The 25,242-nt window shown below is 41.8% G+C and overlaps 1 long non-coding RNA gene across 1 annotated transcript in view; it reads left to right on the top strand.

The window, feature by feature from the left end:
* Positions 1-701: 701 nt before the first annotated feature.
* The window catches only part of LOC144503617 (uncharacterized), a 61,818-nt gene continuing 37,277 nt past the window's right edge, over positions 702-25,242 (top strand). Inside the window, exon 1 of the long non-coding RNA XR_013499523.1 lies at positions 702-857. This is a non-coding gene — a long non-coding RNA (uncharacterized LOC144503617). The remainder of the gene's footprint in view (positions 858-25,242) is intronic.

Raw genomic sequence — 25,242 nt, 5'->3', positions numbered from 1 at the left:
ATGGGCTTTACAAATACAAGGATTTCTTCTTTCGTTTTTTTTGCATTGTTTGGATGTAGGTGATCTGCTGACATTCCATCCCAATACATTAGCAAAAAAACCCATGAAATTGTGGAGTCTATGCCATTAACGGTAATTGTTACAACTCATCAGTAGCTTTAATATTACTTATCTGTTGGCGCTAATTGCAATGGGCCTATTTATTTGATTTTCGAGGGTAAGGTACAGACCTCAATTTTGGAGGCAGGGATTTCTTCCAAACTAACAATTTACATTTGCATAATGCAAATGCTAACACCCACAGTGTTTTTGCTGCTAGGAGATATAAAAGTTACACAATCACCACTCACGGAACAAATTGGGAGTGAAATGGGCGTGCACCTCCACACACTACATTGCAGAGTATTGGTAAGCCTAAAGTTCAGTGTATAGCATGTATGTCAAGCTTCAAAAGAAATATTGTTTGCAGAAAATATAAAACAGGGAAAGCTATTTTTCTTATGCACTCTACTGTTGAGGTTAACCAGGGCAAATTTAAAAAAAAATACTTTTGTTGCAAATCAATGTCACTCGCCTTTGGCTAAATTGCAAAGATAATTTATAGTAACCATAATGATTAGCATCTGGAATCTCCGGTCAGACCTGTCACATGACTGTTCTGTTCCTATAAAGAATTGTGCACCTAGCAAGCTGGCGCCACAGCAGATGAGAGAATGAGCTTAATCACTTCACAGGATTGCCAGTTGTGGTCTTACTGGCATGATCTGAATGAAGCGTTTTAGGAAGGTACTGGTTGACGAGGATGCCTCACAAGACTGTACAGGTGTTTTTCAGCAAAGCCGAACATGTAAAAACAGGTACATTTAAACAACAGGATAAAGCCTTGGCACCTTTAATAACAACCCTGCTCCTCTTGAACTAAACATTTGTTATTGCCCTAAAGCAATCATAATTATAGCTGTCTTCTAATTTGTTCGTAAAATGCAACAGAACTTTACATGGGAATAATATGCAAAATCAAAGTGCCTTCAACAGGAGCAACATGATTGTGGTTACTTTTTTTCGATAGTGCTTAATTGATGAATCTTAATACTTGCAAGGTGCTGCCTTTACAAATTAATACTTCTAAGTCTTACAGCTAATAAGGCCTTAAAGGATGGTGAGATATGTGAACCTGAGGTTATTGCAGTGTAAATCCAAGTCATTTTGCTTATAGCAGAGCACAAAAGCTACGTGGTATTCTGACAACATAAACACTGGATTCCCAAATAGCACTTGTACACTGACCAGCAATCTGCCTGTAATGGTGGGGTCTTGTCAATTGCCAGCTGAGCCACCAGGTGGAGTGCAGTGTAGATACCAAAAAGGGGACAACAAATATTGACCAGTTTACCCCACTTGAATTGCACCTTAAGCCAACAAGCCCACAGTTCATTCACAAGTAAGAAAAGTAAACATAAGCTCCGCTTGAGTTTTTTGGGGGGTTTTGGAAAGCCAATTTAATTTGGTTCTTTCCAATTAGTTTTGCTACCAATTTTGAAATGGGCTATGAGGCCATATATGCCGTGTTTGTGAACCCAACTCACCTGATGAAAGAGCAGCGCTCCGAAAGCTTGTGATACCAAGTAAACCTGTTGGACTTTAACCTGGTGTTGTGAGACTTCTTACTGTGCTCACCCCAGTCCAATGCTGGCATCTCCACATCACAACAAATATAAATAGGATGGATTGCTAAAGTAACCAATTAAGCAAATTTCCTGCAGATGTTCCCCGGAAGGAACTAATTCCCCAAATTCCTTTCGTTAGGTTTCCATTTGCTCTCGGCTTGCAGAGTTCCAGACATGTATTCACTCTATTCTATGGTCTGTAGGAGGCAGCGTTCATGCACATGGTTGGGACCTGCTGCTACAGAGCTCCAGTATAATCTGCTCTGAGATACCTGGCAGCAGTTTTTGTTTGTTTCTGCAGCAAAGTAGAAACTGCATTGTTGCGAGAACAGTAACTTGTACTTATGTGGAACCTTTATCAGAGCAAAATACGGTCCCAAGGTGTTTCACAGGACATCATCAAACAAAATTAGGCACTGAGCCACATAGGGGAGACATTTGTGCAAAGAGGTAGATTTTAAGCATGATCTTAAAAGATGAAAGAGGAGAAAAGAAGAAGAGATGTACAGAGTTTTAGAGAAGAATTCCAGAAGTTAGGACGATGGCAGCTGAAGCCATAGTCACCCATGGTGGAGTAATTAAAATGAGGAGTGCTTACAAGGCCAGCTCGGAGGAGTTTTTGAGATCTCAGAGTGTTATGGGGCTGGAGGAACTTACAGAGGTAGGGGGATCAGCCTTGAAGAGATTTATAAACATAGATGAGAATTTTAAGATCAGGGTGTTGCTTCACTGGGATCCAATGCATGTCAGTTAGAACAGGTCAATGATGTTGGAGCTGGATTTTGGTTTAAGGAGCTACCAGCTAGAGCAGCAGCTGTGTTCAATGTGATGCCCATTTTCTCACTTTTCTGATTGAATAAGCAGACATTGGACTGTAACTCCGGGCCTGATTCCTGACATAAGTGGATTGTGCAGTGCTTGTGCGCGTTGGGACAATACGGAAGTCCTGATGCATGGACATGTGCACTGGAAGCACGCCAAGTTTAAGCTTCCAATTTAGCATTGTAAACCTGCCAGCATTGAGGCGCTGAGCTGCAGTCTCTCCCTAACTTCCATCACTTATGCTGATGATAGGTGAGTATTTATACTTACTTATTTGCACACTTTTTTTTGGTCCAGCTGCAGTGAGTAGGGGCAACAGACATTCTTTAGGTGAGTTAATTTTTTTTGTAAATGTTTTAAAAAGATGTTTAAAATTTATGTAATGCACAGAAAGTGAAAGAAAGTTGTAAAACATTTTTTTATAAAACTTTGTCATGGCATACTAATTCCAGTAAAAAGTACGTTCATATATAACAAGGTGGATGTTAGTATCTGAGTAAGTTTCACTAAAGTCCATTTGGATTTTGCTATGAATTTTAAGCAATGTTTACCCCAATTTTAAGAGTCTCCCTGATGTAATGTTAGAAGCCTCTTGGTGAAATTAGTTCTATCTTTACAGTGGGAAGTATGCAACTTGGCTAGTTCAAATGTTTTAGGAAATTGTATTCTTTAAGATGACATATGCAAGTCTCCTGTAAGCTGATATGAACTCTGTGTCTGATAGGTATTGCAGAATCCAATGCAGATTGAAAATCTGGAGTCATGTTCCACCGCCGCTGGTACATCACACTTTTAGCTTGACTTCTTAACTGGAGTTCTTTTGAGGTGTCGACATGGACACAGAAGAGTTAGACTACATGTAAAATGTACCATTTTTATGTTCAAACCCTCCCCTCCCTCATCCTGCCCTACTCCTAATCCTCCTGAGCCCTCTCTTTCCTCCCTCCCCCTCCTTTCCATTCCCTCCCTGCCCCTCCTCATATCCGCACCCCCCCCCTTGTTTAGAGACACCAGAACTGTTGTGTTGATGTATAAACATATTTTATTGATTGTTGTATGAAAGAAAAAAAATATTTTGTAAAAAATTTGAAAAGATGAGGCAATTAAACAAAAGCCTATAGTACATCTGCTAAAGTAAAATGTTTAGTCAAATGTTAACATGGTTTCAAAGTTTTGTATTTAGAACTTTATTTTTGTTAATAAACTTTACAAAATTATACAAATGCTTTATTGAAACATCAAAACAGAAGTTAAATATGAGATAATTATAAATGAAGTAATCAAGGCAGAAAAATACGAATGATAAACACATGGGTTTTCCATGGCCCAAAACATGTACTCTCCTTTACTCAATCTCATGTAACAAGGTATCCAAATCATGGTCTAAGATGTTCTAACTTTTCTTCTTCCCAATTACATTTTTGGTTTCCATACGCTAAATTAAACATACAAACACTTATCAGCACACCACATGTAAAGTTACATAATAACGTAATGTAGATTTAAATCGTACTCTCGCAGATTTAAAACAAAACTTATGCTTATTTATATATATTAAATAATATTTATCTTCAATTATAACAAATAAAATTTTAATTTTAAATGAGTCAATAACAATAGGATTAACTACTTAAAAGAAATCGCAAAAAAAAATTCCGCTGCTTACTTCTGCCACAGACGGTACTTTCATCACCGGTATCATAGTGTTGGTGCTCCATGTGATAGAGACTTTGCTGTTCTCGGTTATTCAGATAAAAATTTGGACAGAAAGTGACCCAGTATTATCAAAGGTTAAGAAGGATTGTGAAATGATAAGTCAGAGCAACTGAAACTTTACCAGCAGTGTGGGATGGAGATAAAAACTCAATCATGTCTCCCCTCAGCCTTCTCTGCTCTAAAGAAAACAATCCAAGCCTATCCATTCTCTCCTTATAGCTCAAATGCTCCATCTCAGGCAAAATCCTAGTGTATCTCCTCTGCACCCTCCTAGTTCAATCACATCCTACCTTTAGTGAGGTGACCAGAACTGCATCCAGTTGAGGCCTAACCCACATTCTGTACAGCTCCAACATAACCTCCTTGCTTTTATACTCTATGGCTGATAAAAGCAAGTGTCCCATATGCCTTATTCACTACACTATTCATCTGCTCTGCTGCCTTCAAGGGTCTGTGTATAAGTACCCCAAGATCCATCTGTTCCTCTGAGCTTCCTAATGTCCTGCCATTCATTAAATGCTCCCTTGTCTTGTCACTTCTTCTAAAGTGCATCACCTCACACTTGTCAGGGTAAAATACCATCTGCCGCTGCTCGATCCATCTGACCAACCCATTTATATCTTACTGTAACCTATGACCTTCTTCTTTATTATTAACCACCCTACCAATCTTGGTGTCATCTGCAAACGTACATATCATTCCGCCCACATTCTTATCTATATCATTTATGTATATAACAACAATAAGGGACCCAGCACTGATCCTTGTGGTACACCACTGGACACTGGCTTCCAGTTACTCAAACAGCCTCCTACCACCACACTTTGTGTCCCATTACAAAGCCAGTTTTGGATCCATCTCACTAAGTTTCCCTGAATTCTGTATGCTGCAACTTGAGACTCTGTCTCCTATGTGGGATAGACTTTGCTAAAATCCATTTAAATTACATTAACTGCACTTTCCTCATCCACACACTCAATAACTTTTTCAAAAAATTCTATCAAATTTGTTAGGTATGACCTCCCTCTGACAAAGCCATGCTGAATATCCCTAATCAACCCATGCCTTTCCAAGTGGAGATTAATTTTCTCCTTCAGAATTTTCTCCAATAGTTTCCCTACCACTGACGTGAGATTCACTGGTCTGTAATTCCCTGGTTCATTTCTACGACCCTTCTTGAAACGTGGAACCACATTAGCTTTCTTCCAATCCTCTGACACTTCCCCCGTAGCCAGAGATGAATTAAAAATTTGCATCAGAGCCCCTGCAATTTCCTGCCTTGCCTCTCACAGTTGCCTGGGATGCAATTCATCTGGGCCTGGGGATTTGTCCATTCTCAAGCCCTTCAAAGCCTCCAATACCTCTTGCATTCTTATGTCAAACTCTCAATGTCCTCACAGCCTCTTTTCCTGAATTCTGTATGTACGTCCTCCTCCTGAATGAAGAAGATAAGTATTCATTTATCACCCTTCCAAGTGAGTCTCTCAATTACAAGTATCCTTGAACATTAAATTTTCTATCTTAAGATTGTAAATTATGTGGAGTTACAGGATGTTCAATTTCTTTTTAAAGAGAATAATTCTTTTTAAAAATTCTATTGAAGTCATGATTTGGTGAACTGTCCATTGAACTGTGGCTAGTAACAACCTTGCTGTAAATGAAGGGTTCTATGGCTGCATGTCCTGGGATGAAATGGTTAGGGATATCAATGGTTCACATTTCTTCAACTGGTAAATTTTAAATAACACATAGGAACATAGGAACAGGAGCAGGTCATTCCAAGCTTGTTCCAGCATTCAATTAGATTATGGCTAATCTGTACCTTAATTTCAACTCTCTCCTCAGCTCTGTAACTCTTATGACCCTTGCCTAACGAATGCAATTTTGAAATTTTCGATTGACGTAGTCTCGATAGCAATGTAGTGGTGGTGAATTCCAAATTTCCATAACATTTTTTGTGAAGAAGCGCTTCCCAACATCATTCCAGAATGGCTGAGTGCTAATTTTAAGGTTAAACCCTGTTGTTCTGGACTAACCCACCAGAGGAAATAATCTCTATCTACCTTAATAAATCCTTTAATCATTTTAAACGCCTCAATTAGATCATCCCTTAATCTTCTGCGCTCAAGGGAATTCAAACCTTGTCTATGCAAACAGTCCTCATAATTTAACCCTTTAAGCCTGGGTTTCATTCTAATGTATCGACTAACGTATCTAACGTATATCCTTCCTGAGGTGTGGTGCCTGGGAGTAAATGCAACACGCCAGATGGGATCTAACCAGAATTATGTACAGTGCCACGATCTGATTTGGGACTGTAAACATTTGAAGAGAAATCCTGACACCTTGTTTTAACCAACAGATTTACATCAGAAGATTTCATGTTTTTTAAACAAAAACACAAAGCTTTATTGTATATAAAAGACTTAAACAGAAAACGCACTCTTAACTTAACAGTATGTTTATAACTACAGTATGTATCATATGCACTCACTTCTTATTTTCCCCAAGAATCCTCTTATGAGACACATCAATCTTCATGTTATCAGGTCTGGCAACGTCTATGGAGAGAGAAATAGCGTCATATGGATGCAAAATGTTATCTGTTTTTTTCTCTACAGAAGCTGCCAGATCTACTAAGCTTTTCCAGCGTTTTAGTTTTAGTTTCAGATTTCCAGCATCTACAGTATTTTGTTTTCATATCAATCTTAACATGATTTACTTTGCTGTCGGGTACACCCATAAGTATGCCACTGTCCTACTTTAGACTACATTGATTCTTCATGGTCCCTGTTATCCTCAGTGGTAAAACTTTCTTTTACCATCTCTTGACTCTGGATATCCCAGCCCCTTGTTCTAATTACCTTTCCTTCTCTTCCAAGCTAATTTGCTGGTTTTGCTTTCTTTGTCACAAGACTCAGTGAGGACCACTGTAGTTCCTTCTACTACTTTCACAATAGACAATCTTCCAGCTTCTGTTCCCTCACAACATTCAACTGAACTAAAGCCTCACATGCATTCCACATGGTGAATGGTAAAGTTCACATTTTACTCTTCGGTTCTGTTTTGTTTTATTAGAAACTGGGATCAGTTCCCTTCTATATATTTTTTTCCTGCTTCAATTTTCATTTTGTTTTCAGTTAGGTCATGCATCGTTTAAATTTCTCAACCTGTTGTTTTATAGCCCTATCTCTTCTATTCTGACCTTTTAAGTGTTATAACCTCCCAGCTTGCCTATGTTTCATTTATCCCATTTGCTACAGTTAAAACTTTAATTCTTAAAACCAGAGGTTAATCTCTAAAACACTTGAACCATGAACTATAAATATTTGTAACAACAGCTATAACTTAACTTCCATCCTTTTGAGCTCCTTTGAGATAAAGGTCAACACTCCACTAATCACAATTTTTTTTTGTATTTGTCTATTAGCTTATTCCGATTTCTGTACTTGAACCCTGAAATCTCTTTGCTGATCCACAATCACAACTTCCTGCCATTTAGAAAATACTCTGATTTATTTTTCTTAGCTCTAATGTGGCTGTCATCCCCACAGTCCCATAATAAATGCCATCTGCCAAAGCTTTGGCGACTCACCTAAGCCATCCAATCTCCCTCTTGCAACTCTCTGTCCCTGTCCACACCGTGTACTGTGTCACCTATTTTTGTGTTGTTAGCCAAGTTAGTTATACAGCCCCCTTGTTCCTTAATCCAAGTGATTGAAAATATAGTGAAAAGCTGCAGCTCTAGCTCAGATCCCTGGCGAACTCCACTCCTGCTAATTTGAGTACCATATAAATTGAGGTGAATTTTAATGGTTTTGTGGAGAGGTGGAGGCTCAAAAATGGGAAACTTGAGAGCGTGTTGGGAAGCCGGCTCTATTCACTGCAGTGTGTTAAGCTGCATGCGCACAACAGCCCAGGGAGAAGTGGCTTTTCCAATGAGTGTGTATTATTCACTCCATTAGTGGAATATTGACACAGATTTTTGATTTCAACATCATGTGTACGGGTCTCCCAGGCTTTTTGAAACCCACAATTGAAAACACAGCAACAATTGAGGAGACCAAATCAATTTTGGGATGGGGAAGGAAGAAAAATTGCATTTATAAGTTTGCTTTCTGACCATTGGAAGTCTCAAAGTGCTTTACAGTCAGTGACGTATTTTTGAAGTGTAGTCACTGTTCCAATACAGCCAATTTGCACACAGGAAATCTCCCACAAAATCAATGACATAATGACCAGGGCCAGGATATTTTCGATGGTGGGGTTTCCCTTCCAGCCATCTGAAGAGTCAGCAGGAAATATAAAATTGAGGCTGGGTGGGGAAACAGTCATGAAGTGGCTGGTAAGTGGCCGCTTAAAGTCCTCAATTTGGATGAGGATGTGTAGTCCGCCTGAGGCTTTTCCAGCCTCAGCACAAAATTGCTGCAAGGCTGGAGCCTGCAGGAATACTTCAATTTTACATCCCCCTCCATGCCTAAAAACCTGCAAGCATGGAAGTGTGAAATTCAGGCCCAGATAATCTGTTTCTTGTGATGTTGATTAAGGGATAAATATTGGCTAGGTCACTGGGGTTAACTCCATTGCACTTCTTTGAAATGGTACCATGGGATCTTTTATATCTAGCCAAGCGGGCGTATGACAGTGGCTTAACATCTCATCTGAAAGGTGGCACATCTGACAGTGCCATACTCCCTCAGTTCTGTGCTAGCATGTCAGTCTTGTGCACACGTTCCTGGATAGGGACTTGAATTTTGAAACTTTGCTTTTGCTAAGAATTGACATTCCACACTTTGGAGGTCTGGTTTAAACTTTGAAATTTTGACACATCACATCAAAATGGAGTGCTGCTTATACTATCTCAGAATGGACCTCAAGTGAGATATACTAAGACTGGCAGCAAATGCTCTAACATTGCAGCTAAATTCCCTCATCCCAGGGACCATTCCTGTAAACCTCCTCTGTATCCTCTCAAAAGGCCTCCCTTCACATCCCTCCTAAAGTGTTGGGACCAGAACTGAATGCAATACTCCAGTTGTGACCTAACCAGAGCTTCAAAAAACAAATTGCATGACTTTCTTGCTTTCACAATCTCTACTTATGAAGATTTACTAACTATTCACTCAATGTTTCCTGTCGCCTTCAAAGATTTATGTATATAAACACTGATGTCCAATTCTCCCTGCACATTCAGTAGAACTGTGCTATGTTGCCTCTTCCTATTTTTTCTACCAAAATGCATAACTTAACACTTTGAATTAAATTCCATCTACCACTCGTCTGCCCATTCTGCGAGCCTATCCCTGTCCTGTTTGTGGTAAACCACTGTTAGCTTATTGCCTGTGTGTGTGTGAGACATGCCTGGACATGCCCCTGCCGGCCCTGCCTGGGACTCTTCCCCCCCTGGTCCAGGTATAAAGGTGACTGCTCCCCACCCCCTGCCTTAGTCTCTGGACCAGTTCATCGGCATGATGTGCTCCAAGTCTTTTGCTAATAGAAGCCTATTTGTTCTTGCATACAAACTAGTCTTTGCTTGATTGATAGTGCATCACTGTTGCAATTAGTTAGTATAATCCTTTCTGTCTGCCATACTTCCATGTTTAGTATCATTGGCAAATATAGAAATTTTGCTCTGTATTCGAATATCTGAAATATTTAGATATATCAAAAACATCAGTGGTCTTAGTTAGCACTGAACTTTGATGAACACTACTTTATACAATCCTCCAATCATGACTCGTTATTTGCTGTCCTTAATACATATATTTTAAAATCGAGTTGACACTCTCTGATTCCATGTACCTCAATTTTGTGAACCAGCCTTTTACATGGTACCTTGTCAAAGACTTCCTTGAAATACATGCAGGCACTATCCACTGCATCCCCTTCATCAACCGTCCCTGTTACTTCAACAAAAATAAATTCAATTAGATGGGTCAAACACAATCTGCCACCATCTGTAGTTGCGAGTCACAATAACTGCACACCAGAGAAGGGACAAATCGAGAGGGGAGCAGCAAATAGGTGCAGCTTGCAGGAGGCACTACCTGCCAAACAGGGTTGATAGGTGGAGGCTGAGTTTCCATGACATGTCTGAACAGCAGTGTCTCAAGAGGCACAGGATGTCACATCAGGCAGAGATCTGAAACCTCCGAGTAGAAGATATGTTTCCAGCTGGCCAGGCATCAGAAATGGCTGTCAAAGTCACAAATACCCCCAATCCTTTTGCCCCTGAAATCCCTCTAGGGCTCAGATGTTGACATAACAAAGATCTCATAATTGGCGGCACACAAGTGCATAAGATAGATGGCTAATTGCTTGCATGCTAGGGCTGGAAATTATGTCAACTTTGGCTGTGATGATGCCAGTCAGAATGAATGGATAATTGGGATCGTATCTGATGCGCTATCAATAAGGCGAAAGACTATCGATGTGCCAATACAAGTGTAGGCTTTTATTCACAACAGAATCAGGAGCAGATCCCAACAAATAACCAACCTGGACTGAACAAGGGGGAGGAGACAGCCACCTTTATACTAGGTGCCGAGGGGAGGAACCAAACTGGAAGGGGATGTGTCCAGGTATGACAAGCACACACAATGGTGGTCCATATAGGACAAAGGCACAACTGAGTTCCACCACAGTATCTCTGGCTGGTTTCCCACAGGGGCAGGTACTGTAAACATGTGGCAATCCATGTACCCACAGATAACCATAAACACAGATCCTAAACTGCAAGGGCTTCCTTCCCAGTAATACGTAGCTGGTTTGCAATGACAGAAAGTCATTTATGCAAGTCTGAGCAACATCCTTGAGCAGCTGCCATTGTGCTTTCAACCTGCAGCAGTCCAAACTCCTTGATGCCTTTGGACCTGGAAGTTGAGCTAAGAGGTGGTTGCTAGGCAAGAAGTGATACCACCCACTCAACCTTGGCTCAGGACACCCAACAGATGCCCCAACATTGAAACTCAACAGTGCTACAACACTACTACACATCACCACCAGATGTTAATTGAACAGACCTGCAGCAATCTGAAAATGTACTTCAGGTGCCTGAACCATTGTGCAACTACAAAATCTCACTTTTCCTTCTCCTGCCCTTCCTATGTGATAGAAACATAGAAACTAGAAGCAGGAGTAGGCCATTTGGCCCTTCAAGCTTGCTCCATCATTCATTATGATCATGGCTGATCATCAAATTCAATATCCTGATTCCTCCCCCCTTCCTTCCATATCCCTTGATCCCTTAAGCCCCAAGAGCTATATTTAATTTATTTTTGAACTCAGACAATGTTTTGGCCTCAACTACTTCCTGTGATAGTGAATTTCACACATTTGTCACCCTCTAGATGAAGAAATTTCTCCTCACCTCAGTCCTAAAAGATTTACCTCTTATCCTCAAACTACGACCCCTAGTTCTGGGCTCCCCCACCATCGGGAACATTCTTTCTGAATCTACCCTGTCTAATCCCACCCAACTTTGTATCATCTGAAAATTCGGAGATTTTAGTTCTCTCTTCCAAATCATTAATAATGTGAACAGCTGGGGTCCTAGCACAGATCCTCATTAGCCGCTGACTGCCAATTAGAAAAAGACCTATTTATGCCAACTCTTTGCTTCCTATCTGCTAAGCAGTTTTCTATCCATCTCAAGACATTACCTGCAATCTGATGTGTTTTAACTTTACACAGTAGTCTGCTATGTGAAACCATGTCGAAAACCTTCTAAATAAACCACATCCACTGGTTCTGCTCAGTCAACTCTACTAGTTACATCTTTAAAGAATTCCAATAGATTCATCAAGCATGATTTCCCCTTTGTAAATCCATGCTGACTTTGTCTGATTATACTGCTGTCTTCCAAATGCTGAGTTATGAAATCCTTGAAAATAGACTTTAGCAACTTCCCCAGCACCAATGTTAGGCTCACTGGTCTATAAGTTCCTGTTTTCTCTCTACCTCCCTTTTTGAATAGTGATACATATCTCGTGGCTCTGACAGAGGTAGAAATAGGCTGCTCAGATCCCTGTCCTGAATGCTGTGAAGCTTGTGACCGATGTCCTCTCGAGCCCATGAGGAGTCCACCAAAAACTACTGCAAATTCATTTGTACTGCATCAACAGACCACGCCACTGGGAGATGAGGCAGCATATTGGCTACAGATTGAGAGCAGGGCTGCAAGCGAGAAATGGAAATGTGTTTAGTGACATCCCCAATTCCTTGACCCCTTTACCCATCATTCCTCTTAGGGTCCAGCGATAGTTTGCTGCTACTATTGTACCGGAAAATGATTTGTTGCATCTGGATACTGTTCCGTAAGGCCAGGGCCAAGGTATCTCTCAATCTATTTGAAGTGGCAGATATGTTGCCATCCATAGTGCACACAGCCACGGTCAAGGATTTCATGGACTCATTTGATGGGCAAATTTGATGCTCCACAATGCGGGCTCTGCCAACTCCATCTACTTGTATTTTTGGATAGTCCCTTTAAACATGAAAGTTGAGATTGCTTCATGTGGGTTCGCATCACATTCACTGCCACTAATTGGACTTGAGATGCCTGAATTAAAATGCTATTATCTGATGTGCTGAACGTACCTCACTCTTCTGTTTGGTCATTTTATATTAGGATACACTGTTTTATAATAGCAGGATTATTAATACCATGTAAGGAATAGCCATTGATTTACTGTAACAAAAACAGGAAATGTTAGAAGCTCTTAACAGGTCAGTTTGGTCTTCTCTTTATTGTTATTTATTCATGGGATGTGGATGCCCTGGCAAGGCCAGCATCTATTGTTTGTTCCTAAATGCCCTGAGTGAACCACCTTCTTGAACCACTGCAATTATATGATGAAGATACCCCAAGAGTACTTTTTGTGAGTAAGTTTCAGGATTTTGACCCAGTAGCAATGACGGAATAGCAATATATTTCCAAATCAAAATGGTGTGCGGTTTGTTGGTGAATTTGAAAATGGTGGTGATCACATGCACTTGCTGCCTTTTTACAGGTTGTGAATTTAGGAGCTGCTGTCAAAGAAACCTTGGCCAAATGCTGCAGTACCTCGTGTGGATGATGCAAACTGCAGCCACATTGCACCAGTGCTGGAGAAGTGGATGTTTAATGTTGTACGTGGGATTAAGTGGGTTGTTTTGTCCTGAATGATACTGGTTCGTGTGCTCATGCCTTGAGCTTTGTGGAGGCTGTATTCATGCAGGTAAGTGGTGAGTATTCTGATTTTACCTTTTCTTCAAAACGTTTGGAGTAAATAACTACATAGAATAATTTGTTAGAAATTAAGAGAAAAGCATGTAACATTTGGCTATCTTAAAAAAAGCAATAGATGCATTTTGGAGATTTGTGTGTACATGCTCAGAAATCAATCTTCAGTTAAAAGAGGCACCGCTCCAAGTAAAAATATTAAGATGCAAAATGTCTTGGGGGAAGTTGCGGTCTTAAGCAAAACTCTAATAAGATATGAAAACAGTTTAATAGATAAATTCAATCACATTATTGTAAAACATCCCATTTTATTTTGTTTATTCCCTTAAAGAGATCACTTGAAATTTCAATTACTGAGAAGAAAAACAGAATTTTTTTGTTCAGAGAACAATTTGAGTAATTTTATTAGTACATCGGTAAACCATGATAATTGTGTTTTGACATGTTCATATAAGGTGTTCATTGTGTCATGTTGACTTATGGGTTTTGCCATTTTAAGAGTGTAACATAGGAAGTAAGATTAATGTGTTAGTAAATACATTTAAAAAAATGATATATAGGTTATAGATATACGTGGGTTAGTTTACATCTTCACTGCACAGACATTAAGCAGGCCTGAATGGAAGTTAGCATATCGGTTAAAGAACATACTTGATTTTCTTCCATTACTTTAGAATTAGGTGTGTTCAATGAGGGACATGTAATCTTTTCCACTAAAATCTCCTTGCTATGCACTGGGCAGGTGACCTGGACAATATCCAAGCTTGGGCTAACAAGTGCCAAGTAGCATTTGCACCTCACAAGTGCCAGACAATGACCATCTCTAACAGGAGAGAATCCAACCATTGTCCCTTGTCATACGATGGCATTACCATCACTGAATGCCCCACCATCAACATCCTAGAGATTACCATTGACCAGAAACTGAACTGGACTAGCCATGTAAATTCCATGGCTACAAGAAGGGTTGAAAGCTCGGAATCCTGCGGCAAGTAACTCACCTCCTGACTCCCCAAAACCTGTCCACAATCTACAAGGCACAAGTCAGGAGTGTAATGAAATGCTCTCCACTTCCCGGGATGAGTGAAGCTCTGACAATATTGAAGAGGTTCCGTAGCATCCAAGACAAAGCAGCCCACTTGATTGATACCCTTCCACAAACATTCACAGCCTCCACCACTGACGAATAGTGGCAGCAGTGTGTGATATCTGCAAGATGTGCTGCAGAAACTCACCAAGGCTCCTTAGGCAGCACTTTCCAAACCCACGACTACTACCATCTAGAAGGACAAGAGCAGCAGATACCTGGGAGCACCATCCTGAGTTGGAAATATATCACCGTTCCATCTTTGTTGCTGTGTCAAAATCCTGGAACTCCCTCCCCAACAGCACTGTAGGTGTACTCACACCACAAGAACCACAATGGTTCAGGAAGACAGCTCACCATCAACTTCTTAAGGACAAGTAGGGATGGGCAATAAATACTGGTCTAGCCAGTGACATCCACATTCTGTAAATGAATTTTTAAAAAGATGTTGTGCAGGAGCTGAAGAACATTTATTCCATCATTTCCAGTGCTTTTTTTCTCTTTGTTATTAGTAGATTGGGCTTTGTGAAGTCTGCTGGAATTGCTGAACCAGCAGCTATTAGATATAGGACACAGCTAAGGTCCAGCACCTGTAAAAATAATGAAAATGTTTCAGTTCATTTGAAACCACATGGAAGAGTAACAATGATACCAAGACATTTTTGCTGCTGTTATTGGAAGGTAATATAGGCAGCAATCTACCTTAGCAATCAGAAGTATAAACTTTAACCCTTTGAGGACTTCACTAACATTTCTGTTCCAAGTCAATAATATTGATTACAACTGAGATCAATGGCCTAACTTATAGTCTGAAACTGCAGTTAATATTTATTTCACTGCAGCCTTAGATTTTTAAATGCATACTTTGCAAAATACCTCAGTCTATGAACAGTACTTTTGTTTGGGCTGCTGTAGAGCTAAGGTGCACTTTTAAAAATTGGATATCTTTGCATGCGTTTTGTGTTTGCTACAACCTGTGTTTTGGAATAGTCTCTGTTCTGCTATGTGCTGATATCACTAACTGAAGATGATTGCCTGCTGACAAACCACCAATTTAGCCAATTATTAGGGGGAGTGTCCAATCAACTTTGGACTCATTGTAATTTTCCACCATCACTACAGTCTTGCACCAGGTGTGGAATTAAGGGTCAATGAAGCCAAGATGAAAAATGTGCAGTTTATTGGATAGACAGGATAGACTCTTTTCCTTTGAAATTTAATGTTAGTTTTGTTATACATTAAATATATCATGCAATTTATTTTTCTATGAGCTACTACATTAGCAAATCAATAAAATTTTCATACATCGCTGAAAGCTAACATTTCACAATATAATTATATAGTCGTACTGAAGAAATGGTCACATTTGTAAAACGCACATGTGAATATTTATGGAAATCACAAATAGTTCCTGTATTTTTGAAACGTTACAATCCAATTCACAAATTGCACTATATTAATGAAGACAAGACCTTGAGAGTGAGGAAGGGCCATACCAGGCAGATTGCAGAAAGTAATAATAGATACCAGTTATTTTCCATTGCCAAACTGGGACAGACCTGCAGTTTTAAAGCAGGAAATATGTAATAAGTCTGTGAGCATGCCTCAAGGTTCTTGGACACTGAGCTGGAGGCACAAGAGAAGAGAGGTCCTCCTCCTTCATGGGGGAGGAGAATAGCAGCAGGTCAATATGGGTTTAGCCGCAAGGACCTGGATGCAGTACCAAAAGAAGTTTGATGGCCTCACACAGGTGGTCAATGTTAATGAATGACTCTTCAAATGTCATACTTTACCAACTAGGGAGGAAATTGGCAAGGGAGGAAATTGCGGGTCCCCTAGCAGAGATATTTGCACCATCGATAGTCATAGGTGAAGTGCCTGAAGATTGGAGGCTGGCAAATGTTGTGCCTTTGTTTAAAAAGGGCTGCAGGGAAAAATCTGGGAACTACAGGCCAGTGAGCCTCACATCTGTAGTGGGTAAGTTGTTAGAAGGTATTTTGAGAGATAGGATCTACAGGCATTTAGAGATGCAAGGACTGATTAGGGACAGTCAGCATGGCTTTGTGAGTGGAAAATCATGTCTCACAAATTTGATAGAGTTTTTTGAAAGGGTAACTAAGAAGGTAGATGAGGACAGTGCAGTTGATGTTGTCTACATGGACTGTAGCAAGGCCTTTGACAAGGTATGGTAGGTTGTTGCATAAGGTTCAATCTCACGGGATCCAGGGTGAGGTAGCTAAATGGATACAAAATTGGCTTGATGACAGAGGGTGGTTGTAGACGGTTGTTTTTCAAATTGGAGGCCTGTGACCAGCGGTGTGCCTCAGGGATTGGTGCTGGGTCCACTCTTATTTGTCATTTATATTAATGATTTGGATGAGAATATAGGAGGCATGGGTAGTTAGTTTGCAAATGACATCAAGATTGGTGTCATAGTGGATAGTGAAGAAGGTTATCTAGGATTGCAATGGGATCTTGATCAATTGGGCCAGTGGGCTGATGAATGGCAGGTGGAGTTTAATTTAAATAAATGCCAGGTGATGCATTTTGGTAGATTGAACCAGGGCAGGACTTACTCAATCAATGGTAGGGCATTGGGGAGAGTTATAGAACAAAGAGATCTAGGGGTACATGTTCATAGCTCATTGAAAGTGGAGTCACAGGTGGACAGAGTGGTGAAGAAGGCATTCGGCATGCTTGGTTTCATTGGTCAGAGCATTGAATGCAGGAGTTGGGACATCTTGTTGAAGTTGTACAAGACATCGGTAAGGCCACACTTGGAATACTGTGTACAGTTCTGGTCACTCTATTATAGAAAGGATATTATTAAACTAGAAAGAGTGCAAAAAGGATTTACTAGGATGCTACCAGGACTTGGTGGTTTGAGTTATAAGGAGAGGCTGGATAGACTGGGATTTTTTTCTCTGGAGCGTAGGAGGCTGAGTGATGATCTTACAGAGGCCTATAAAATAATGAGGGGCATAGATCAGCTAGATAGTCAATATCTTTTCCCAAAGGTAGGGGAGTCTAAAACTAGAGGGCATAGGTTTAAGGTGAGAAGGGAGAGATACAAAAGTGTCCAGAGGGGCAATTCTTTTACACAGAGGGTGGTGAGTGTCTGGAACAAGCTGCCAGAGGTAGTAGTAGAGGCGGGTAGAATTTTGTCTTTTAAAAAGCATTTAGACAGTTACATGGGTAAGATGGGTATAGAGGGATATGGGCCAAATGTGGGCAATTGGGACTAGCATAGGGGTTTTAAAAAAAAGGGGCGGCATGGACAAGTTGGGCCGAAGGGCCTGTTTCCATGCTGTAAACCTCTATGACTTTATGACTCTAACTGCATCACTAGCCTCATGTACTGCTCAATTCACCACAACATTTTACTCGCCTACCAACAATCTCTATCAATCATGAACTATACCTCACATTCATAGCCTCATCTTGCCATCACATTGCCTACTTACATCTCTCAGCTTACCCACACTGCCTGCTACTCAACTGTGACAGGCACATTCATGCTCACTGACACATGTCCCTCTCACTCACAGGATAAGGCGGTCCATAATAGGCAGCAGCAGTAAGCCAGCTATCACTATCGCAGATGACAACATGCTCGTGCCTAATCCACTATCTTACTCCACTTTTATCCAGTAATCCGTTATGATTTACAAGATGAACATACTTTCACTGTGTACCTCTTGCTTTCCTTCATTCTTTTACCCACAACCTTACACTTATTCCTTTCTCCTTTAAGATAGCCAAGAACTGCATCCTGGTCAGGCACTGGTAGAAGAACAAGAGGTGGAAGAGCAAGAAGATTTTGATGAAGAAGAATCACTGTCACCCATTGTCATATTCAGTGCCAATTGCTCAGTTACTGACACTGCTCATAATAAAAAAGGTAACTCAGAGGTGGGGGCTGCATGTGATGAGAAACGGGGAATGGGTGGCATGCAGCCAGGGCAGGCGGACAAGGGTAGCACAGGTGCCAGCTTGCTTGAAGAGTAAGGTTGCTCTGGATGACACAGTAGCAGAATTCATTGAGACAGCATGCATAAAAGGTTAACGGGCATGCTGGATCTGGCAGCATCCGTGGAGAGAGAAACAGAGTTAGTGTTTCGGTCTGTATGATTCTCTTTCAGAGAGGGAGAAATATGATGGATTTTTAGACTGTTTAAGAGGGGATGAGGCAGGTGGAGCAGAATAGAAAGTCTTGGAGCTGACAATGACGAAGTGACAAATGGGCAATGTATTATCACTTACCGAAGCACCAAACAGCAACAACTGCTGCAGTGGAAGTTAAGACTATTGGTATTGAAATCTCAACTGCTCCACTATGGCTATGGATAGCAGTGCTGAAAGGGACTTGCTGGCGAGCCTGGCGCTCCAGCAATCTGCTTCGGCAGCTCACTAGAATGGCTGAGGCAGTGGTTCTGTGGAGCATGAACCTGATGTGCTCTCTCAGAGTGACAGTGCTCATTCTCCCAGCACTACACTCCAGCAGTGCCCTGGCTCTTACCTGTCAGCAGGTCAGCCCACCCAGCTGCTGGCTATGCCAAGGTGGTGCCGACTGAAGGCAGGTGTCCCAAGTCCAGAGCTATTCAAGGTCATCGCTCAAGGTCATGTAATCTCTCCCCGTCGAAAAATCAACAGCTTTCCATCAGCCAGCTGCAGCCACTGGGGTAGAATTACATTGGGGCATGAGGACACATAAGGAAATGGAATGAGCTTTATTTTCTTGTATTTTTTTATATCAAGTAGTTGCCAATGATATGTTTAGGAATATGTCTTAATTGTGAATTGTTATGTGAAGTTTTAGAGGAAATGAAAACTAAACTGTCATTGCTTGCAACATCTAGAACTGAGGGCAGATGAATTCTGTTCTGAAGAAATTAGTGCAAAATGAATTTCACGGGTGGCACAGTGGTTAGCACTGCCGCCTCACAGCGCCAGGGTCCCGGGTTCAATTCCCGGCTTTGGACACGGTCAGTGTGGAGTTTGCACATTCTCCCGTGTCTGCGTGGGTTTCCTCTGGGTGTTCCGGTTTCCTCCCACAGTCAAAAGATATACGTATTAGGTTGATTGGCTTTGCTAAATTGCCCCTTAGTGTCCCAGGATGTATAGGTTAGAGGGATTAGTGGGGTAAATATGTGGGGTTATGGAGATAGTTGTCGGTGCAGACTTGCACTGTAGGGATTCTATGATTCTATGTGATGTGAAGAAAAATGTCTTCTCAAGGTATCGGAAAAGATTGTCATGGATCAATTTTCTAATAACTGTATTGCTGATTTTTTTCCCTCATTGTCCCTGTGGGGATGAAGTCCTGTCTTCACATTGAGGATATCCTCCATCGTGATTTGCAGCACTACCACTGTGCTAAGTCGGATAGATTTTGAACAGATCTGGCAACTCAGGTCTGGGCAATCATGAGGCACTGAGGGCCATTAGCTGCAATAGAATTGTATTCAAACACAATCTGTAAGCTCATGGCCTAGCATATCCCCCAGTCTACCATTAGCACCAAGCCAGGGGATCAAACCTGGTTCAATGAAGAATGCAAGAGCGCATGCCAGGAGCAGCATGAGGCATACCTAAAAATGACACGCCAACCTGATGAAGCTACAACCCAGAACTAGTTGTGTGCCAAACAGCAGAAGTAGCACATTATAGACGGAGCTAATCAACCAACAGATCTGATCTAAGCCCTGCTGTCCTGCTACATCCAGCCATGAATGGTGGCCGTGGATAATTAAACAACTCACTGGAGGAGGAGGCTCCACAAACATTCCCATCCTCAATGATGGAGGAGCCCAGCACATCTGTGCAAAAGATAAGGCTGAAGCAGTCACAATGATCTTCAGCCGGAAGTGCCGAATGGATGATCCACCTCTGCCTCCTCTTGAGTTCCCAGCATCGCAGAGGCCAGTCTCCAGCCAATTCGCTTCACTCCACGTGATATCAAGAAGCGGCCTAAGGCACTGGAGACCTCAAAGATTGGGCTCTGACAATATTCCAGCAGTAATACTGAAGACTTGTGCTCCAGAACCTGTCGTGCCCCTCGCTAAGCTGTTCCAGTACAGCTAGAACACTGGCATCTATACAGCAATATTGGAAAATTATCCAGGTATGTTCTGTACAGAAAAAGCAGAAAAATCCAACTCAGCCAATTGACACACCAACTTTACTCTCGATCATCAGTAGCGTGATGGAAGGGGTCATCACAGTGCAATCAAGCAGTATTTGCTCAGCAATAACTTGCTCACTGATGCTCAGTTTAAATTCTGTCAGGACCATTCAGATCCTAACCTCCTGACAGACTTTGTTCAAACATGAACAGAAGAGCTGAACTTCAGTGGTGAGGTGAGAGTGACTGCCCTTAAATCTAGGCCATCTTTGACCAAATGTGGCAACAAGGAGCCCTAGCAAAATTGAAGTCAATGGGAATCAGGGGAGAAACTCTCTGCTGGTTGGAGGCAGACCTGGCACAAAGTAAGATAGTTGTGGTTGTTGGAGGTCAGTCATCTCAGCTCCAGGACATCATGGCAGGAGTTCCTCGGGGCAGTGACCCTGGCCCAGCTATCTTCAGCTGCTTCATCAATGATCTTCCCTCCATCATAAGGTCAGAAGTGGGGATGTTCACTGATGATTGCACAATGTTCAGCACCATTCACAACTCCTCAGATACTGAAGCAGTCCACATCCAAATGCAACAAGACCTGGACAATATCCAGGCTTAGGCTGACAAGTGCCAAGCATTATTCATGCCACACAAGTGCCTGAATCATAGGACCCCTACAGTTCAGAAGGAGGCCATTCAGCTCATCGAGCCTGCATTAACAGCAATCCCACCCAGACCCTATCCCTGTAACCCCACATATTTACCCTGCTAATCTGCCTGACACTAAGGGGCAATTTAGCATGGCCAATCAACATAACCCGCACATCTTTGGAATGTGGGAGGAAACCTGAGCACCCAGAGGAAACCCACACAGACACAAGGAGAATGTGCAAACTCCACACAGACAGTGACCTGAGGCCAGAATAGAACCCGGGTCCCTGGCGCTGTGAGGTAACAGTGCGAGCCACTATGCCACCATGTCATTGGGCAATGGCCATCTCCAACAAGAGAGAATTTAACCTTTGATCTTTGACATTCATTGTATTACCATCACTGAATTCCCCTACATCAACATCCTGGAGGTTACTATTGACCAGAAACTCAACTCACCATATAAATATTTTGGCCACAAGGGTAGGTCAGAGGCTTGGAATCCTATGGTGCATAACTCAACTCTTGATTCCCCAAAGCCTGCCCACCATCTTCAAGGCACAAGTTATGAATGTGATGGAATACTCTCCACTTGGTTGGATGGGTGCAGCTCCAATAATACTCAAGAAGCTTGTTACCATCCAGGAAAAAGTAGCCTACTTGAATGACATCACTTCCACAAGAATTCGCTCCCTCCACCACTGATGCATAGTCGCAGCAATATGTACCATCTACGAGATGCACTGCAGGAACTCAGAAAGCCTCCTTGGACAGCATCTTCTAAACCTATGACCACTCCTACCTAGAAGGACAAGGGCAGCAGATACATGGGAATATCACCACCTGGAATTTCCCTTCCAAACCACTCACAATCCTGACTTGAAAATATATCGCCATTGCTTCACTGTTGCTGGGTCAAAATCCTGGAACACCCTCCGTAACAGCACTCTAGGTGTACTTACATTACAGAGACTGCAGCAGTTTAAGAAGGTGGCTCACCACCACTTCCTCAAGGACAATTAGGGATTGGCAATAAAGGCTGGTCTATCCAGCACTGCCCTTGAATTTTAAAAAAATCTTTTGCACAGACTGGACTCTGGCTTTGAGATGCTGTAATCTAAGCACTGTATATCTTAAAGGTGCAGTAACTTGAGCAGTTTTAGACAAACAGTAGTCTAAATAATTCTAAAATGTCGACTGCATGTTTGAACAGACCTTACTGTCAAAGGTCTGAGAGATGTGCCAAGATTAATAATGGGAACTTGTGAATCACATCAGCAAATGCTTTTGCCTGTAAAAGATCAATGAACTAAATATAATGACTGACTGTTGGTCCAGTCCAAAAAGGGACCAATAAACAGGATATGCTTGCAAATTGTTGGATAGGATCAGGAAGTGTCAATGTGCAATTGAACTCAAGATATATAAACTTTCTGAGTAAGCAGGAAAACCAGAGTTTGTGGTGGTGCGGCCAAAAAATACTGTTTACTCAGTTGACTGGCATTTTGTGGTAGTTGAGTGTGTGGGGGTGGGGTGGCGGGGTGGGGGGGGAACGGTTAGAATTGCGTCACTGTTGTTGGGGTGGAAGAAGGGTTGTGAACATTCAGATATAGAGAATAGAATGAGGAGAAGATGTCTTGGTTTGTATGGGTGGATACACAACTTGCAAGAGCCTAACACTCGTATCCCTTGAGATTTTAACAGACAGGAAAAGACACCCACAAGAGAGGCACTAACTAACAGGAGGGCAATTAGTTGAGTATTTGACAGAAGATTGGATGTTATGATGAGTAAAGTGGTTACGGAATGGTTGTTTTGTGGTGGCTTTTACGTCAAAATTGTGTCTAAGAGGGTGCTGTGATAGTCCACAATCGAGGGATAGAAAAGTGTGTGAGTGTTGTTGTGCAATGTGAATCTTGGAATATATTCACAGGAATTGAAGTTGAATGATATACATTCATAGAGAGCCCATCTAGAACTTCATTGTTCTGGCTGCTCCCTCTCCTGTTTCTCCTGCTCCTCCTCATCCTCTTTTTCTGAGGTGTTGACTGAATTCCTGGTGGCAAGCACTGTTCCTTCAGGATGGTCAGGTTGTGGAGAATGCAACAGACTACAGGACACCAGTCACAGGAAGCCTCCACCAGAGCACTTGAGGCAGCAGAACCCCGGTTTCTGCGCCCCAATTGTCTGCTCGATGTGGTCACATATATTGGCGATATGGAGGGCAGTCATCACCAAGTGTAGGACAAATAACCCTTAGGAACATAGGGACATAGGAATTAGGAGCAGGTGTAGGCAATTCAGCCTTTCGAACCCACTCTGCCATTCTATATGATCATGGCTGATCTCCATCTCATCCTAACTCCACTTCCCTGCCTTTTCCCCATAGCCCTTTATCCCACTTTGGATCAAATATTTATCTATCTCTTTCTTGAATCCACTGATTGATTCTGCATCCACTGCACTCTGGGGCAGTGAGTTCCATAGATTCACAACCCTCTGTGAGAAGTAGCTTCTCCTTATCTCTCTCCTGAACCTCCCCCCTCTTACGCTACGACTATGACCTCTTGTCCTAGACTGTTCTAGAAGGGAGAACATTTGGTTAACATTTACTTTATCAATCCTGGTGAGTATTTTATATACTTCAATCAAATCCCCCCTTATTCTTCTGTACTCCAGTGAGTACAAGCCCAAGCTACTCAACCGTTCCTCATTCGACAGCCCCTTCAATCCTGGAAAAAAATCTAGTGAACCTCCTCTGAACCGCCTCCAGTGCCACCACATCCTTCCTCAAAGAAGGTGACCAAAACTGAACACAATACTCCAACTGTGGTCTCACCAATGCCTTATACAATTGTAACAACATTTCTCTACTTTTATATACTAGATCCTTTGCAATAAATGCCAAGATTCCATTTCCCTTCCTTATAACATTCCGCATATCCACTTTCTGAGACTCGTGCACAAGGACACCCAGATCCCTCTGTACAGATGCCTTTTGAATCTGTTTTCCATTTAAATAGTAATTTGCCCTTTTATATTTCTGGCCAAAATGGATAACCTTGCACTTATCCACATTAAACTCCATCTGCCAGATTCTGGCCCATTCCCCTAGCCTGTCAATATCCATTAGTAAACTTTTTATCTCCTCAACACAGCCTGCTTTCCTATCTATTTTGTGTCATCAGCAAATTTTGCTATGTTACACTCTGTCCCTGCTTGTAAATCATTGATATAGGTCGGTTGGAGACTTGGGCGGAGAGATGGCAGATGGAGTTTAATCCGGACAAATGTGAGGTAATGCATTTTGGAAGGTCTAATAAAGATAGGAAGTATACAGTAAATGGCAGAACCCTTAAGAGTATTGATAGCCAGAGGGATCTCAGTGTGCAGGTACACAGGTCATTGAAAGTGGCAACGCAGGCGGAGAAGGTAGTCAAGAAGGCATATGGCATGCTTGCCTTCATTGGCCGGGGCATTGAGTTTAAAAATTGGCAAGTCATGTTGCAGCTTTATAGAACCTTAGTTAGGCCCCACATGGAATGAAGTGCACAATTCTGGTTGCCACACTACCAGAAGGATGTAGAGGCTTTGGAGAGGGTACAGAAAAGATTTACCAGGAAGTTGCCTGGTATGGAGGGCATTAGCCTGGTATGGAGGGGTTGGAGAAACTTGGTTTGTTCTCACATAGAGGGATATGGTCCCCGTAAGGGTCGGGGGTTTTAGTTCAGTCGGGCAGCATGGTTGGTGCAGGCTTTGAGGGCCAAAGGGCCTGTTCCTGTGCTGTAATTTTCTTTGTTCTCTTTATTCTAGATTGTAAATAGTTGTGGTCTGAGGACTGAATCCTGCGGGACCCCACTAGGTACAGATCGCCAACCCATTTATCCCAAACCTCTGCTTTCTATCAGTCAGCCAATTCTCAATTCAAGCCACTACTCTGCCCCCAACCCCTTGGTAT

Source organism: Mustelus asterias, chromosome 2 (genome assembly GCF_964213995.1).
Source record: "Mustelus asterias chromosome 2, sMusAst1.hap1.1, whole genome shotgun sequence".
NCBI lineage: Eukaryota > Metazoa > Chordata > Chondrichthyes > Carcharhiniformes > Triakidae > Mustelus > Mustelus asterias.
This window is presented reverse-complemented; position numbering and strand designations above follow the sequence as displayed.